General features: G+C 44.5%; 1 pseudogene; it reads right to left on the bottom strand.

Annotated features, from left to right (window-relative positions):
- Positions 1-261: 261 nt before the first annotated feature.
- On the bottom strand, positions 262-379 carry LOC126237618 (5S ribosomal RNA; annotated as a pseudogene).
- Positions 380-12772: the final 12393 nt, after the last annotated feature.

The following is a 12772-nucleotide window of genomic DNA, read 5'->3' as shown; positions in this document are numbered from 1 at the left end:
TGTTAAGCCTGCCTTGCTTTAGACGAAAGGATTCAAGTAAAACAGTAAAAACTAAACTCCGCAAGAACATACCCTGAAGGCCCAACGTTGCCGATTGGTCACCGTATCAATCTCAGGCCACAGGCGTCACTGGATACGGATATGGAGGAGCATGAGGTCGCCACACAGTTCTCCCGGCTGCATGTCTGTTTACGAGACCGGCGCCACTACTCAATTAAGAAGCTCTTCATTTTGCCTCACAAGGGCTGAGTGTACTCCGCTTGCCAGCAGCGCTCGGCAGACCGGATGGTTACCCACCCAAGTGCTAGCCCAGCCCGACAGCGCTTAACTTCGGTGATCTGACGGGAACCGGTGTTACCGCTGCGGCAAGGCTGTTCGCAAGGCTGCTTGTGATAAGTTATTCGCTTTCGGTTCACAAATAAGACAGCTAAGAGCCCCGATGGTTATGTGTACAGTTTGGTTCGCGTGGTGATGTGACTATTGGAAATAGTACGTTTCAAACGAAGGTGAAATTACGTGTACATATTGGTGTTGGACAAAAATATGGGAACAGTGTGAGAAATGCATGCTTGGACATTAATGAAGATGCTAGGCAAGCCTGCAGGCTGTTGCAGTGTTGTATGTGACCGTTAACAGCAGCTGTGCAACATCCCCAATACGTAGCAAGTGTCAGTCGTGGTCAGAAGAGTGTTCTGCATGGTTGTGAGTGCATTATGTCAGAACTAAGTGAGTACGAATGTGGGCATGCTGTTGGTGGACGGTTTTGTGTGCAGTTTTAAGATGCATGTCAAAATATGTGAAATTTTAATTTATCCTTTGCAGCTGCATAAGCATTTATTTGCATAAGCATTTACTGTGGACTGAACAAAGGCTTGGACTAAACAGTTTGTCTGTAACAGTATTTGTATTTTGTGTATTACACAGAGTGCTGTTTAAAGCCTCATGATAAAACCACAGAATTTGAAACTGATTTTGCATAACAAAAAAATATAAACATGTCTGAACCTATTCTTAGTTCTTAACCCCAACCTTCGTATGTTGAAACTGTTTTAAGTAACATGTGCATTGAATTTTTTCTGGGAAGTTTGTTGTTCATCGGTGACTCCAAGGTGTCTTACTGTCGAATTTACATTCTGATCATTCAGATAGTCAGATGACTCAACAAGCGTTACCAGTTTACTTCAACCAGTTACTATTTACGTTTTCAAATTTCATTCTCATTGTCAAGCACCTATTTGGAGCAGGCATATTTCTTTGTATCATGACAATATATAATTTGTATGCAGTAAAACCACGCTGACAGAAAGAAAGAAGAGGATGCATGAAAACAAATGAAAATAACGTCAGGGGTCTTGTTTGCATTGGTTAGAGTTGAAGTATACAAATTTTAGTGAAGACATCGAAAAGAATACATAGGAATGAAATTAACGTCGGATCGCAGATTAGACACATGGAAATACAAAAATTATTAGGCTCATAGATATGCACAGGAGAATTTGAGAATTCTAGGTATGGATTGAATTACGGAGTGTATATCTCCAAACGCTTCAGTCAGTGCCTCTAGACTGGGAAATCGTCCTACACGTGGTTTTTATGCTGGCTAGTAAGCCAGCAGGTGTTACTGGAGACCATGAGGACCAGACGTGTTCGCTGAGTAGCATGTCTGGCTAAGTGACGTTCTTTGAAAAACGCTTGTTTCTCAAGTGGTCGGAATTTGTACTTTCGAAGTATGACATGAGTAGTTTCCTGAAAGAAGAGACAGTGCTGCGCACTCAACTTGTGTGGAAGGCAGTGCTGCTCGTAGTTTTTCGAAGAAGGCTTGTATGTCCCTCGTCCCTTGTGCTCGGGCCTTGTACATTCCAAGTATGACCTTAGGAAGGAAGGCTAGACTTTAAACTCCCTCTAGCTGTTGTATGCCAAATGACCCTCAAATAGTAGCAGTCAAGATCGTATCTCATATCCAGTTCTGGTTTACGCCCGCTGTGGCGCTGAACAGCGCAAACATCTGCATCGATGTTTTTCAGCAACATATAAGGAGGCTATCTCTGGAATACAAGATGCAAGGGCTCGAGTATAATGACTTCATTTCCTCTCCGCTCAGGACACCCATACAGCATTAAAATATCCATTTCAAACTGAGGCCTTTGCTGTTTATGAAAAACTGAAGCAGACTCGAGAGTTACCAAAACAGGTACTGTCGAGCCGCCGACACACACGAACATATATAACACGTATCCGCATACGATGCAGAGCTACAGAGTCGAGGCAACACATTGGACAAAGCTATATGGCCCATGACGACCATGCGGATAACATGGACGTTATCCTGTGCTCAGGTAATGAAACGTAGCACATTGATCGATGAATACAACTCTCGTCTGTTCACACTATCCTCACCGTCACTGCAGCACTGCAGCACGAATTATTTTGTGTATTTAGATGTCAGTCACATGGTGACATTGTGTGGTCTGACGGCGACGAGGGATACTACCACTTGAGTTAAGGGTTATTCAGAGACTTACCTTTAAGGGTTACACAACGTAGGGCCCAACCCATGACTTCTTTCTACAATTTTAAAAAATCGCTTTAACTTCCTGACAGAGTAAAACTGTGTACCGGATGGGACCTCAAAACCGCAACTTTGCTTTTCGAGGGCAGTAAAGTTGCCAACTGAGCTGTCCAGCAGGCACGACTGATGACTCGTCCCTTCGTCCAGCAGTACTCGTCCAGCTGGGTCTGCAGGTGAGGCTCTGCGAGTTTCGAAGGTAGGAGACGATTACTGGTGGAACTGAACCTGGGACGTTGGATCGTGAGTCATGTCTGGATAGTTCAGGTATTAAGAAGATCGACCGTAAAAGGCAAAGTTCTGTGTTGGAGTGCCTGTCCGACAGGCAGTATCGTTTTGTTAGATTGATGTTCACATTGGTACACTGTAGTAGACACCATGGGTGTACCAGATCACCTCATTCATCTGATACGGAGTTTATACCTTGACCAAGAAGCCACGGTGAGAACTATGTAGGGAACAACGAAATGGATAAAGATTCAGAAAGGGGTCCGGCAAGGCTGCATACTGTCACCGTACTTATTCAATCTGTATGCAGAACATGTTATGAGGAATGCGAGGCTAAATGAAGGAGAAACAGGAATTAAAATAGCTGCAATAAATGTAAACAACCTCAGGTACGCGGATGATACGATCCTGTTGGCAGAAAGTGAGAAGAATTGAGAACATTCTTGCTGAAGGTGAAAGACGAAAGTGAAAAGGTCGGTCTTAGGCTGACTGTGAAGAAAACGAAAATTATGGCAACTACACCTACCAATTTGTGGGATATAGCAGGAGAAACCATGGAGGTAGTGACCACATTCAGTTATCTCCGTTCCTAGATCTCTGCTGATGGCGACTGCAGCCATGAAATACGGAGACGCCTGTTGCTCGGTAGACAGGCGATGTCAAATCTTGACAAGGTTATAAGGTCCACTAGCAACAAAGATCCGTATTGTGAGGGCTATGGTCTTTCCAGTTGTGATGTATGGATGTGAGACCTGGACCATTAGAAAGGCTGAACGACGAAGAATTGACTCCTTCAAATTGTGGTGTTGGAGGAAACTTCTTAGAGTTCCACGGACTGCAAAGAGAACCAACAGATCAATATTGGAGCAAATAAAACCAGATTTCTCCCTGGAAGGTCTAATGTTAAAACAAAAGCTGACCTAGTTTTGACACACAATGCGAAAGCATGCCTCGCTGGAAAAAAAACATTAATGCTGGGGAAGATTGAAGGAACTAGAAGAAGAGGACGTCAGAGGATGAGATGGATCGATGGCATCACAGAAGCAATGTGTTCCAACCTGGAAGGTCTATGGGAGAAAGTGCAAGACAGGAAAAAGTGGCGTGAGTTGGTTCATGGGGTCACGAAGAGTCTGAACCGACTAAACGAATAGACAGAGAGAGAGAGTAGATATCCACTGTGTTTGCAGTCTTTTGGGCCATATTTTTTGTCGAAATTTCCCCAATTGTTATTGAAACAATAAATTAGAACTACGCCGAAACTGGATAAATAAACCAAATTTCATATGTTAAGTGGTGCTTAGTTGTTGTAAATCTGCTTATTATAGAGTAATTTTAGGTGTTTAGAAGTCTGCACACCAGTCACCCGTTACGTATAGCGTTGGCGTCGTTGTAGGACACTAGCCTGACAGTTGCCGGGCGCCGCGCTGCCGCCCGCCAATCAGCTGGTGGACGGGACGCACTTCCGGCCGCTGGGCGTCGTGTGAAGGCTGACGCCGGCCGCCGCACCGCGCCGCGCCGCGCCGCACGCATAAATTATGCGCCCCTGTCTCCGGCACGCCGCCGTCACGCAGCCCGACCGCCCACCCATTCAATACCCACTCCGCTCGTCTTTCCCTGTCCCTAGGGACATGGTCACGACTCGGCGGAATCAAACTGCTGCTGGAGGCCAGTGACCGCCGCGCACGAGTAAAGTTGAGGGAGCTGTTACTATCATGTTCGAGTGGGAAGGAAATTGTTAAGCGGCACGGGCCAAGTGAAACTCCTGACAATGGGGTCGTATAGTTTTATTGATACCGAAACTGTTAACGAAGTTGATGTATAACATTCCTCAATTGTCTGTACAGTTTTTTCATCAATTAGTGTTTCTGTCGAAACAATTTCCTTACCCATTCGTAACTTTTTTGACTCTTATACAGTGGGTCGAAAACAGGATAAAAACTATACAGACGATAAGTTGTTGTTTTGTTTGCCGTACAAAGACTCCTTTGACGTGCCTGTCCACGGTAGTTTCTTCTGTGCAAACCTGTTCATCCCTGTACAACTACTGATACCAACGATCGTTTTAATTTCATAACTGTAATTAAACCTATGTCTTCCACTACAATTTTTCCTCCTCCCACTTTCTTCCAGTGCCAAAGTGACAAATCCTTGATGCCTCTTTCTTGATGGGCCTGTCCTTTGAACCAAACATTGCGGTTAGTCCTCTCCCGCCACAAAATACTTCTCTCTCCAATTCATTCCAGCACATGTTCATTAGTTATCCGATTTACCGATCTAATCCTCAGCACTCTTCAGTAGCACCACATATCAATACCTTCTGTTCTCTTCTTATACGAACTGTTTTTCTTCCACTTTTTACTTCCTCATAAGAATTCACACCGGACAAACATCTTCAAATAGTTCCTAGCAGTTAACTTTGAAAAATATTTTAACAAACTTCTTTTATTTATAGAAACTCTTCTTGCCATTGCCAGTCTGCCCTCGTTAGCTATTTTGCTATTCAAACAGTAAAACCCATTTACTACTTTATTTCCTGATCTTCTTCAACATCACTTGATTTAATTCGACTACACTCCATTGCACTTATTTCACTTTTGTTAATATTTATCTTTACAAGACATATCCATTCTGTTCATCTGATCTTCCAAGTCCTTTTCTGTCTTTCGCATCAGTACAATTTCACCGGCAGACGATAATTGTTTTTTTTTTTTATTTCTCCTTCCTGAACTTTAATTCCCTCTTGAAATTCTGCGTGGTTCTACAGCCCCGTCTCACTCCCTTCTCAATTACTGCTTTCCCCGCGTGCCCTTCGACTCATAGAATTGTAGTCTGGTTACTATAAAAGTTTTAGATTGCCTTTCTCTCAATATATTTTAGTACTGAAAGACATCGGGTATGGTGTGCTATTACTAAGGCGCGTGCCTGGATTCCGAGAGATGGCGGGACTGAATCCCAGAGCGGCAATGGAAATTTTCAGTCTTCATTTAATCAAGCCTTCACCTCTCAACGATGTGAGAATTCTCTAGGGACGACACGTGGTTTGGATTCCATTATAAAATGTAGGTCTCCTTTCCCTAGTTCGATAACTGAAGTACGATAGAAACAAGTAAGCAGTATAAATGGTGCGTAGTGAGTTAGCCTCCACAAAATTATAATTATAAATTCTGAAAAACGATGTGGGATCGAAATCTGAGGTAAGTAGCCAACGTTCGCAACAAAATATTCAAACGACACTCTTGAATGAGCAATGCGTTTGTTTCTGTGTTTTGATGTTTGTAAACCGTTTTGTAAACAGTTTACGTTTCGCAACCAACTACTGCCGGCCGCACAGATGTTGGTGATGCTACTTAGTAATATTACGCGTTGGTAGCGTTACGTAGGACAATTGTGCGTAATAATCGGTGATGTTAACACGATTGAGATTTACACTTTAAAACGGATAATGACTGGCTGCCGAAGTTGGTGCGTTGCTTATCACATGACCTTGCAGGAAAATGAAATGTGTGTGAAATCTTATGGGACTTAACTGCTAAGGTCATCAGTCCCTAAGCTTAAACACTACTTAACCTAAATTATCCTAAGGACAAAAACACACACCCAGGCCCGAGGGAGGACTCGAACCTCCACCGGGACAAGCCTGACCTTGCAGACATGCTTCCATCTGTGATGCAACAGGATGTAGTGATAGGAAACTCGTTCTACCATACAAAGAAAAGTTTGGCAGGAGGTATAATTCTCAACTGAAGAAATTTATCGCTGCGGGCAGATAATCACAAGAAACAGGGTCGTTCCAGCCGCAGGGAGCTGGCTGGCCATGGTGCTGGGTAAAGCACACAGTAGATAGGATTCAAGCACTCACCTATGACTTTTTCCCGTGAGTTTACATGAAGTCGTTCGCGTAACAAACGCCAGTAGAAGCTGAAGTAGTATCTCAGCTACCCCTCTTATACAAAAGGCAACAGTTGCATTTGGGATAGTACACCGTTTCATTTCGTTGACTGAGACTGGTGGACTTTGTTTTTAAATACTGTGAGCCTATGTTGCTGCTATGAGGAGTAAATTGTTTATCATGTTTGTTGACATCGTCAACGTTTGACACGAGCTGATTCCGCCCATGTTCAATCGGGGACAGCTCTGGCGATCTTCCTGGCCACTTGAGTACTCCATCACGACGCAGACAGTTCATAGAGACAAATGCGATGAATAGATAAACACTGTCGTCTTGAGAAACGCCGTCACAGTACTGTTGTATGACGCAGGATGTCCATGCTAAGAACAATCCAAGCCCGAGGGGGGACTCGAACCTCCGGCGGGAGGGGCCACACAGTCCGTGACATGGCGCCCCAAACCCCGAGGCCACTCCACGCGGCAGGGGGTTATGATGTGCTTGGTGTACAGTACGGCGATCCTCCTTCGTGGTAGTCGAACATGGTCGGCCGATACCTTGACAAAGAGCATGACTTGAGTTCCCATGCAGCCCACATAGGGCCACCGTCACATTCCACTAACCCACAAATCTGGATAATGCTCGATTTAAGCAGTCGGCCAAATAGCGATCCACGATGAGACTCCTTTCAAACTCATGTGCGAGTTTTTCTGTGTCGTTCACAGTTATCAATCAATGTGCTTTTCACGCACCTCATGCACCCTACCAGGCCTGGCAACAACACTATACATCAAGACCACCAACGAACTCTGGTGACCGTCCTACCTGCCACAGAGAATTGCAGCTCTAATCATTTACATACCCGCCGACAGAGTAGACTGACATCCGGCCATATCTTCTAAGTGCTTCATTTTTTTTCTTTTTTTTACGGTCGCAAAGTGAGGACGTTAGTGGTAGATGTTACTCTAAGGTCAAGAGAAAAGAGATTGGCAGAGGAGAACATCATCAGAGGGGAAGAAGGGGGCGTTCTTATTTTACCTGTGTGCTGGTTAATGACCGTAACACAGAGTTTAACGAAGTAAGACAAACCTGAAGCTGGTAGTTTGTTACTAGAGACAGACAGATCTCTGACAATACTGCTCACCTCCATTCTGAGATTATCAGAGCGTGTTGCTGGAGAGTATCAGACATTCGTGCAACAATGCGTTAATACTGGCTTGCCAGCGACGTTGACAAGCAAAAAATATGTTTAATCACTCCTGGGGGAGAGAATTTAACATTTGGAATGGCCATTATTGTGTGGCCTCACCAAAAAACGCTTTCTGCGAAGTTTTGAGTTTAATTATCTTTCAGGGCCTGAACTTTGGCACTGACACCTAACTGAAGCAGCTTGTAATTATAATTTCTCTGCAGATTAAACTTAAATGCTTGACTGGAACGTGAAATCCTGACTGTTGTTGGCAAAGCGCTTCCTACTGAGCTACCCTTTCTTGACTAACGACCTGCCGTCTGAGCTATGCTACCGCCAGGACCTGTCTACTTTTCAAACTTCACAGAAGCTCTCTCCGAATATAGTAGGGCTAAAACTCCTGGAAGAAAGGACGTAGCGAAGAAATGCCATAGCTACAAATTAGGAGTTTGTTTACAAGATGGATCTACCACTCTGCAGTGGAGAGTGCATATTAAAAACTCCATCCCAGGTTAAAACTTTGTATCGGACCGGGAGATGCCCACGTTGCCTGCGAATAATAAGGCTCTAGTTTCGAATCCTGGTCCGACACACAGTAAGTTTCGAAATAATGGACAATTCGTTGCAGAACGAAAGCCGAAGAAAGCTTATAGTTAGTTCGTGAATCCCATACATACGGAACTGCTGAAAACAGATCTCTTTATCTTCGCACAGCAGCTTGTGGTTCCAACACTTTAGCAATTGTTATTCTTTAAAATGGCTCTGAGCACTATGTGACTTAACTTCTGAGGTCATCAGTCGCCTAGAACTTAGAACTAATTAAACCTAACTAACCTAAGGACATCACGCACATCCATGCCCGAGGCAGGATTCGAACCTGCGACCGTAGCGGTCGCCCGGCTCCAGACAGTAGCGCCTAGAACCGCACGGCCACTCCGGCCGGCTGTTATTCTTTCACATGACCCTCGAGATGTTTCCTGCACATAATTCATACACCAAGATTCATGTTCGTTAAGGGGAAATGATTCTCTGTTTGTGCTCTAGCGTTGGTCGGAGAGGTCCAGAAATCAATGTACACACATCAAAAAATGTTTTGCATCACCTCGGGTCCGAGAGTTCCGGAACCTGTACACAAAATTGGTATAGAGATCAACACGAACATCATTTCTGCCCTTTTTATTGCTCATGAAAACCATACAGCGAGACCTTCATAGGTCCAGACTGCTGTTCACACCGGTACCTCTAATACCCAGTAGCACTCCCTCTTGCATTGATGCATACCTGTATTCGTCGTGGCATACTATCCACAAGTTCATCAAGGCACTGTTGGTCCAGATTGCCCCACTCCTCAACGGCGATTCGGCGTGGATCCCTCAGAGTGGTTGGTGGGTCACATCGTTCATAGACAGCCCTTTTCAGTCTATACCAGGCATGTTCGGTACTGTTCATGGCCACTCTAGTCCAGAAATATCGTTATCCTGAAGGAAGTCATTGACAAGATGTGCACGATGGGGGCGTGAATTGTCGTCCATGAAGACGAATGCCTCGCCAATATGCTGCCGATCGGTCGGAGGATGGCATTCACGTATCGTACAGCCGTCACCGCGCCTTCCGTGATCACCAGCGGCGTACGTCGGCCCCACATAATGCCGCCCCAAAACAGCAGGGAACATCCAATTGGCTGCACTCGCTGGACTGTGTGTCTAAGGCGTTCAGCCTGACCGGGTAGCCTCCAAACACGTCTCCGATGTTTGTCTGGTTGAAGGCGACACTTATCGGTGTAGAGAACGTGATGCCAATACCGAGTGGTTCATTCAGCATGTTATTGGGCCGATCTGTATCACGCTACATGGTGTCATGGTTGCAAATATGGACCTCGCCATGAACGTCGGGAGTGAAGTTGCGCATCATGCAGCCTATTGCGCACAGTTTGAGTCGTAACACGACGTCCTGTGGGTGCACGAAGATCATTATTCAACATGGTGCCGTTGCTGCCAGGGTTCCTCCGAGCCATAATCCGTAGGTAGCGGTCATCCATTGCAGTAGTAGCCCTTGGGTGGCCTGAGCGAGGCATGTCACCGGCAGTTCCTGTCTCTCAGTATCTCATCCATGTCCAAACAACATCGCTGTGATTCATTTCGAGACGCCTGGATACTTCCCTTGTAAAGAGCCTTTCCTGGCACAAACTAACAATGCGGACGCCATCGAACCGCGGTATTGACCGTCTAGGCATGGTTGAACTACAGACAACACGAGCCCTATACCTCCTCCCCGGTGGAATGACTGGAACTGTTCGGCTGTAGGACCCCCTCCGTCTAATAGGAGCTGCTCATGCATGGTAGTTTACATCTTTGAGCGGTTTAAATGACATCTCTGAACAGTCAAGGAACTGTCTGTGATACAATATCCACAGTCAACGCCAATGTTCAGGAGTTCTGGGTCCCGGGGTGATGCAAAATTTTTTTGATGTGAGTATAAATAATGTCTGACCGTGCCTTTCTCTAACCGACTTCGAGTATTGAAGTATGTTATATGTTGCATTTATTGCTAGTCAGATTTCGAATGCACTACTTCTCCTAAAGTGATAAATTACCACCCTGTTCACAACAAATTACATTGACGTGTAGATTTCACTACCAACACCCGTGGTAAGTGATTGCACTTGTCTTTCCTCGAGTGGATATCTTTACGACCCTGACATCTCACACTTCTTTCCTTTACTGTCAGCACATAAAATAGTATTATCCTGGCTATAACGTCAGCCAGTTATGCGAAACTTTGTTTCATATAGATCCAGTCATGTTTCAGCACCTCTCCGATTAATGTTATCTGCAAACATGGCCAATAAGAGGAGCAAAACCAACTGTTGAATGGTACTGTCCTTTCTGACTAATGCAGTCAAACCGTACGGTAAGTGCAGATGCACACACTTACAATAAATTTTGACTTTCTTCGGAGTCCACTACAAAAGCTCTGTTGTGCGAAACAGAATGAATAATCAACAAGCCAATTTTGATTTGCTGCGTCCACAGACTAACAGTAAACCACTGTTGTGATTCCGTTGTGCAACAAACGGATCAGGCGTCTTGATGGGAATTGGTAACTGATTCGGGGACATATAATGCTACCATGTTTATGTTGTGCTAGGAACTGATGGGGTCCGTGCGCCAATGTGGTGGACCGGTTGATTTCTGCATCACTGTAACAGCTGCACGAGGAAGCGACAGAGAAAAGATTCAGCACACTATTTCGACACTTTTATGTAAAGGTTCACACCCATCTTGACTGCTGAACAGCGATGAAACCGTCGCCATTTCAAACAATCGATATACATAGAAACACCCAAGTTGCATATTGACTGCTAAAGTAACAGTATTTCCCACCACGCTCGGCAACGTTAAATCTGCGTTTTAGTAGGAGACAATCACTGCCAGAAATTCGTGTGAATTCTCTTATCAACAAATAATCTAGATCTAGATCCCAGGAAGAGGTAAACGCCGAACGTTGCAGCCCCCTCTCCTTCCCTCATCTCACGCTTGCAGCACACTTGTTTAACTACTCATTCGTTGCACATAGTTTCGATAAAAACTTGTTTCTGTGGTCTATGGAACATGTAACTAATTAAATAACTAATCCTGCAGTATCATATGTCAGTTAAGCGAATCACTGAGAAATGTATAAGCTGTAATGCACGTCATTGCTGTACCATCAAATACGAGTAGTCTTCGATACCGCATTACTCCCTGACAACAGAACACACTTTCAACAATACATTCTCAAGAATACAGCTCCATCACAACAATATTGATAGTAGCGAATGGCCAGTCCCACGTGTAGCTAATTGCTACGGGAAGAGCACGTCTTCTTAAAATATGTTATCGGTGGAACAATGAAATGGAGCTGGAAATGAAGTAAATGCTTTCTTCATAACGGCTGTGACGGCCCAACTTCACGATTGAAGAGTCGGCTACCAAAAACGATTCAGTATCGCCTAAAAATTATCCAGACTGCCACCTTAGAACTAGTGACTTGCTACAAAAATGTCGGTAAATGAAAAAGCGAATAAGGAGCGTTGGAACACCAGAAAGGCTTTCTGCCATGAAATATACACCAAGCTGGAGTGATATGCTGCAGCTACATCTGACTGCAAAACTAGTTGTCAAATTTTGCATAAACCGTAAGTATTGTAAGTAGAATTCTATTTAGCCTTCTCTCTCGCAGCTCCCACCGCCAGCAGATCATCTCCCCACTTGCACATTACATGAATAGGACAAAGATACAACTATGGTTTTAATGGGAGACAGGTTTCCTTCTCTTTTCTCATTTTTAATGTGTGTGCCAGATGCAAGGCGATCGTCTAACCACATGACGCTCTTCTTTCAGACTAATTACCGTAGCCTGTCAATAACATCTTTCTCTCCATCCATTATGCGATTCCTTGCTGGCTAGGTAACTAATAACACTATTACAAAAAAGGAGCATTAGATTGGAGGCAGTGCAGTAGCTCATATTGGACAACGACGAAAATTGACCATTTATTCTTCGGGGGGTTACTTCCTGACACAGCCTTAAATTCACGGTGACCGCAGAATAACAAAATCTCCATATCTGGCAGTAGATTTCATCCCCGGATCTCCTAAAACAAATCCAGAAACTTGATGACTCCATCATCTATCTTGGAAATAACTGTGTTGCCCACAAGACAGAGGGAGAATCTTGCAGTATGTGACTACAAGATTAGTGGCGGACATCCTCATGTGAGGATCATGGAAGACGAATAGGGGACATAAAGTTGTTGAGGATTGTCCAAAACTGCAATGCATCTGTAAAGGATATCACATACGAGATACTTGTGTGACCAGTTCTGGAGTCCTGTTCCAGTGTCTGGACAACAGACAGTGAG

This window comes from Schistocerca nitens, chromosome 2 (assembly GCF_023898315.1).
Source record: "Schistocerca nitens isolate TAMUIC-IGC-003100 chromosome 2, iqSchNite1.1, whole genome shotgun sequence".
NCBI classification, from domain to species: domain Eukaryota; kingdom Metazoa; phylum Arthropoda; class Insecta; order Orthoptera; family Acrididae; genus Schistocerca; species Schistocerca nitens.
Note: the sequence above shows the minus strand (reverse complement) of the source record. Positions and strands in the feature narration are given on the sequence as shown.